The sequence below is a fragment of the Fukomys damarensis genome, unplaced genomic scaffold (assembly GCF_012274545.1).
Source record: "Fukomys damarensis isolate Sample0158 unplaced genomic scaffold, DMR_v1.0_HiC HiC_scaffold_17, whole genome shotgun sequence".
Taxonomy (NCBI): Eukaryota; Metazoa; Chordata; class Mammalia; order Rodentia; family Bathyergidae; genus Fukomys; species Fukomys damarensis.
The window spans coordinates 24,925,484-24,931,660 of record NW_022900929.1 but is presented as its reverse complement, the minus strand read 5'-3'; the positions used below and the strand labels follow the sequence as shown (position 1 = coordinate 24,931,660).

Below are 6,177 nucleotides of genomic sequence, written 5' to 3'. Positions count from 1 at the left end.
TACCGCGTCTGTCTGTCAAGCCCCTGCATCCGCCCACCACCGCCGCCCTCCGTCTGCCCCGCTCGGTCCAGCTCCACTCCCGTCACCTCAGCGTCCAAGGACCCAAGGACGCGGCAGCCACACCCTCAGCCGTGACCTCCGGCTGGCAAGTGTCTAGGCAGCCGGCACTGACCCACTCCCAGGTGCAGCGCGCAGTTACCTGTCTACCGCTCTGCTCCACCGGAATGAGACGCGGACTCCCCACTTCGGGGAACCAAACTCTCAGCCCCGCCTCAGCGTGTGACGCCAGCACGTAGTCGGCCCCTGGAGAAGAGTCCCGCCCCTTTCACTGGGTCTGGATCGTGACGTCACAGAGGGGGCGAGCGTCACGGCGCAGAACGGCCAATGCTGAAGCGTCTGGGGCCGGGCGGGGCTGCTGTGCACCTGGAGAGGCTGGAGAGCCACAGCCGAGGGTAGTTTCTCTAGAGTGAGGTACTCTTTGCACCTGTTAGGAAGCCAGTACTGAAAATTGGGTTCATACAAAGTGTATCACAGCGCAAAAATAGGTTGAAGTTGCACACCTGTGATCGCCGCCCTCGGTAGGCTGAGGCAGGATTGTTGTGAGTTTGAGGCCAACTTAGGCTTCACAGTGAGTTCAAGACCAACATGTACTATATAGCAATCTCCTGTCTCCAAAACAAGCAAGCAAACAAAAACCTTTAGGTAACAAACAGGCTGTCCTGTGGTGTCGAGATTCATGAGCGCCTTACCTGTGAGTTGTGTCACTATCCGTAGTCCACAAGTGTCAGGACACCCTGCTGGGACCTCTTCTGAGCTGTCCTGGCTCCAGAGTCACTTTATCAAGAGTGGAAATTACTAATTATTACACCCATTAATTGTAAGATGCTTCCAATTTTATTTATGTATTTATGTATGTATGTATGTATGTATGTATTTATTTATTTATTTATTGTGGTACCTGAGCTCGAACTCAGGACCTTGCACTTGCGAGGCAGGCAGCAGCACCTCTGAACCAAATCCCCAGCCCAGGAAGATGCTTCCAATTTTAAAATGTTAAATTTTGGGGAAAAATTTGCCACAAAATTGATGAGATATGGTAAATTACACTCAATCACATATTGAGATGTTACAGTTCATCGTTAATGGCAGGGAAAAGCTTCATTTCGTGACATGTCTTTTTTTTTTTTTTTTAATCCTTTTATGGGCCGGGGCTTTAGCTTAGTGGTTCTGCCCTCTACCTTGCAAGCACAAGGATCTGAGTTTGATCCTCAGTACCAAAAATAAATAAATAATCCTTTTGTGGTACTGGGGATTGTACTCAGGGCCTCGAACATGCTAGACAAATGATCTACCTATGAGCCACATCCTGTGTCGAGTGTGGTGGTGCAGGCCTGTAACCCCAGCACTTGGGAGCTTGAGACCAGCCTTGGCTACATAGTAAGTTCAAAGCCAGATTGAGCTATGTAGCAAGGCCCTGTCTCAAAAAGCAACAAAACAAAAAAAGTGCATAGAAATGGGCGAATGCTTTCATCTTCCATCACGTCAAAGCTCTGTGTCACAAGTCACTTCTGGTATGCAATTTCTGTCAAAAACATGACGCTGTGTCCTCATCTACCCTAATCAACAGATCTGGCATCCTGGGACTTCTGGCTCTTCCTCAAAGTCAAAATGACCTTGAAAGGGAAATGTTTTGAATCAATTCAGGACATCCAGGCAGCCACAATAACACAACTAAAGGCACTTATGAAAGAGGACTCCAGAACGGCTGCAGAAAGTGGCAAGAATGATGGGCTAAGTGTGTGCAAAGTGAGAGGGAGGATTTTGAAGGGGAACATGGGAATGTGTCTTTTCTGTAATACATTTTTTAAAGCTTAAACATTCAACACATGTTTTGCTCACATCGTATATTACATTGGCTCAAGTTCTCATGTGGAACCTGCAGGACAGATCTTCAGTTTTCCCATCTTCTCACTTGTAGTTCTCAAGAATAACAGAGAACATGCTGAGAGTACAGCAGTTTGAGTTAAGGGCCTGGTGGAGCTCTGGTCCAAGCCCCAGGCCTCTGGGGAAGTGGGTGCTCTTCAGGGTTCAGCCAAGGATGCCCTATGGTCCAGATGCAAAGCCCAAGGCTGGGGCTTACAAGATCCCTAGGCTGCCACCAGCAGGGGTGGGAGAGGGGATGCAGACCTGGCTTCCTGGGCCCCAGGGCACTTTTCCTGAGCTTGGAGAAATCTGTCAGCCCAGAACCTGCAGCCTTCGCTATCCCCTGGTGGAAATTTGCAAATAGGAAACAGGCTTCACGTAACTTGTTTGAGTGTTCAGCCGTCCTTCACTCAAGCGAATAGTAACAGTGCAGCAAGAGATGTGTAGCCTGTACTGCTGATCAGTGCAGTGGCCCTGCTTCCCAGAACTGCCTCACATTCAGGGGGAAAATCCCACTGGCCCAAGATGTATAATTCTCTTATGTTTTAGCTTTGGTTTGCTACTATTTTGCTATGGATTTTTTGTTTTTTTCTTTATTTTGATGTTACTAGGGATCAGACCCAGGGGCCTTCACACTTGCAATAAGATAAAAATATAAAATAAAATGTTGGTAAAAAAGGAGACAAGAGGGCCAGGGATTTAGCTCAGTGGTGTTGCCACCTGCCTTGCAAGCACAAGGACCCAAGTTTGATCTCCTATTGGAAAATTAAAGAATAAAGGAGACAAGATAGTCAGGTGTGGTGGCACATGCTTGTGATCCCAGCATTCAGAAACTAGAGGCAGGAGGATCTCTGTGAGTTCAAGTCCAGCCTGAACTATTTATGGAGACCCTGTCTCAAAAAACAGGGATGGGGCGGGGGACAAACCAGGGCTGGGGATGTAGCTGTTCCGAGGGTGGGCTGGAATGTTACATTCAGCAGTGGATAGCTCACCATGTTGTGTCATGGTGATAGTTATGATATCAGAGATGAAATAGGATCTCTAAATGGAAATATAATGCCCAACCTGTTAGATGGCTGATACACCAAGTTTCTATTCTCTAAAATAGAATTTATTTTAGAAATAATGGAGATTAAAAGTAGGAAATGTTTATTGAGAGGATAGCTCCTGAGAGGTAGGAGGGGTCCCAAATAAATAGCCGAGGACCCCACTTTTCAGGGGAAGTTTTATAAAGCACAACCTCAATGGGTACAACATGGGTTAAAGCTCTTATCAACCAATAAGGTTACAAGTATAGTTGCTTAGGTAATAGTGACCCAATGGGGAACAAGTCACATAACAAGTGTACATAGAAAGAACAAAGAACTTCTAGGAAGGTGATGGATCTGAGGGTCTTGGTCACCCACCGAGGTGATTGATGTCTATCTAAACTTTACTAGACCAGGTGTCATTACCACTTATCACCTCCCTCGGGGAAGTGTGTAGGCCTGATCATTCCATCTTTATCTTGAGGTTTGGCCTCCACCTAATGCACTGTTGTAATGTGTTTTCATCTTTTGTATTGACTCTTTTGAGGGTCCAGCCTTATTTGACTGACTATAATATTTTGTTTTTGGTACTGGGGATCGAACTCGGGACCTTGTGCTTGCAAGGCAGGTGGTGGAACTACTGAGCTAAATCCCCAGCCCTATAATATTTTTACTTAACCTAGATGTCTGCAAGAACACCGTGTCACTGCTCTGCTGAAAATGCAGCTCCATGCCATCCTAAACCTGGTGCCAGTAAAAAACTAAAAAAGGGCAAAGTTCAGTGTAACAAAGATGGTTTGTTTGTGGAAAAAGATGGAAAAGAAAGAGGATACACAGCTACTTACTATGAGGTGGTAGGGGGCTTCAGAGCTAAAAGCCTGTGAGCTCATATCCCTGGCTCCTTTTCCAAGGGACTAGGGTCTTTTCCTATCCCCTAAGTAGGTACTTGTCACTATCTTTGACCCTGGCCTAGGCCTTCTGGCCATTCCTATCCCTTTGTGATGAAATCATAAAGAGGGAGGGTTTATTAGGAAGGCAGCTGACTTAATAATTAAGAGGACTTGTGCCCATGTGTGTATCTGGTGTGATATTATACTGATGTTAAAAGTGAGAATTATATAGGGGGAATAAGTGTAACTCCCCACCTGCTAAATGTAAGATACACTGAGTCCATGTTCCCCAAAATCAAAGAATGAATTCTAAGGAACAGTGAAGGTTCAAAGGAAAAATCTGTTGAGAGAAAGAGGTCCTGAGTGATCTGAGGGGACCCAAAAGTGGGTTGCCAATGAGTCTACTTCGCAAAGGAGAATTTTTTTAGGGGGTGTACTGGGAATCAAACTCAGGACCATGCACTTACAAGTCAGATGGCAAAACCACTGAGCTAAATCCCTGGCCCCTCAAAGGTTTTATAGAGCAAAATCACGGGTGGGGGGGAGGAATGTGAGGATTTAGCTCAGTGGTGCCACCACCTGCCTCGAAAGTGCAAGGTCCTGAGTTTGATTCCCCAGTACCGCAAAATAAATAAAAATAAGTAAATAAAATCATGAGGTGGGTACAAAATTACAAGGTGGGTACAACTTGGGTCAAAATTATGATCAACCGGTAAGATTACAAGTATAGCTTCTTAGGTAATGTTGATCCAATGGGAAAGCAGGTCATGTAACAAGTGTACACGGAAAGAACAGGGACCTCTTTAGGATTGGGAGGTCCTGGTCACCTACCTGTGACTGATGTCCATCTAGACTTTATTGGACCAGTTGATACTAATTATAGTATAATGTTCAATTTATTGCTTATCCCTTGGGGAGGCAGGCCAGCCTGTTCATTCTGTCTTTGTCTTGAAGCCTGACCTTCAACAGATCCGTCTCCAGCCACACTGGTAATGTGTTCTCATCCTCTTCATTGACTCCCTCAAGGGCCTAGCCCTAGCCCTGTCTGACTGCCTAGAATATTTCTATCTAATTTTGCTGTCATAAGAACATACATAAGTGTGTCAATGTGTAGGTGTGCGGGCATGTGTGAGTGTCTTACATATTAGATGCACCCTTAGATGGGTGTCTCTTATTGTCTTTGCATTTGCTAGGTGGGTGGGGGGAGCTGGCTTTTCTGGTAACTGTGTCCTTGGCACCTCTCCCAAGTCTGGCTAGCTTCCCCTCCCTTGTCTTTCTACCTCCCCTACCTGTTTTCTAACTGACTGACAGAGGTCGTGCATTTGGAGAGTCCCTGGGCACGTGGGAGCTTGAAGGAAAGATAAAGATAATCTGTGAGGGAACCTCGGCAGAAGGTAGGTGCCAGTAATCAGTGTGGTGCCTGATGCACCTGCTTCTCAGAAAGTCCCCAAATAAAGAACAGATGATACTATGAACCAGTCCAAACTCAAACGTAAGGGGGACCTGGGATTCATCAGCCCCACTGGGCGATATTGTACCTCCCATAGTTCTCAGCCAATGAGGAGGGAGCTGCACCATGGGCTGTTAATCCTGTGCTGCCAGCTGTGTTCCTTTCCTTCAGACACCAGGCTTGCAAGTCTGGCTGTATTAAAACCTGGCTCCCGCTGCTCTTGCTGCCTCTAAATTCAATTTTTTGAGGGGTCTGGATAAGTGAACCAATTTCTCTTTCTTTTGTATCAGGAATTGAACTCAGGACCTTGCACTTGCCAGGCAGGCGGGATGCCTTTGAACTGCATCCCTGGCCCCTGCCTTTGTTCTTTCTCTCTTTTGTGTAGTACTAGAAATTGAACTCATAAACACTCTACCACTGAGCTATATAACTAAACCCTTTTGCATTTTTAATATTTTAATTGGTACATGTTTGCAGTGATTACATCCATTGTGTCTACCCATTTAAAATTGCTTTACTGCACGATAGAGTCTCACTGAATTGCCCAGGCTGGGGCTCAAATGCATGGTCCTCCTGCCTCAGCCTCCCCAAAAAACTGGGATCACAGGTATGTACTACCAAGCCTGGCACTTTACCCCTTTTGATAGTTGAGTAATAATATCCAGGTATGTGTGTGTGTGTAAAATAAATTACATATACACAATTTTGTCACTTAAACTACTTCTACCTCTTGGCTATTGTAAATAATGTTGTTGTGAAAATGGAAGCGCAGTTATCTCTTCCAGATTCTGACTTCAATTTCTTTGGATAAATGTTCAGATGTGAGATAGTAGTATTATATGCTGGTTCTGTGTTTAATTCTCACAAACTTGTATATATATATATA

The 6,177-nt window shown here is 45.4% G+C and overlaps 1 protein-coding gene across 5 annotated transcripts in view; it reads right to left on the bottom strand.

Moving 5' to 3' along the window:
- Positions 1-771, bottom strand: part of Ogdh (oxoglutarate dehydrogenase) — a 72,148-nt gene extending 71,377 nt beyond the window's left edge. For 3 of the 5 annotated variants that reach the window (XM_010624929.2, XM_010624932.2, XM_033764918.1), the window contains exon 1: positions 200-295. The gene's annotated coding sequence lies outside the window, so the exon portion shown is untranslated. Of the gene's footprint in view, positions 1-199; positions 296-749 lie in introns of those variants that run through there. The other 2 variants (XM_010624930.2, XM_010624931.3) reach the window with 2 other exon arrangements.
- Between the last annotated feature and the right edge of the window lie 5,406 nt (positions 772-6,177).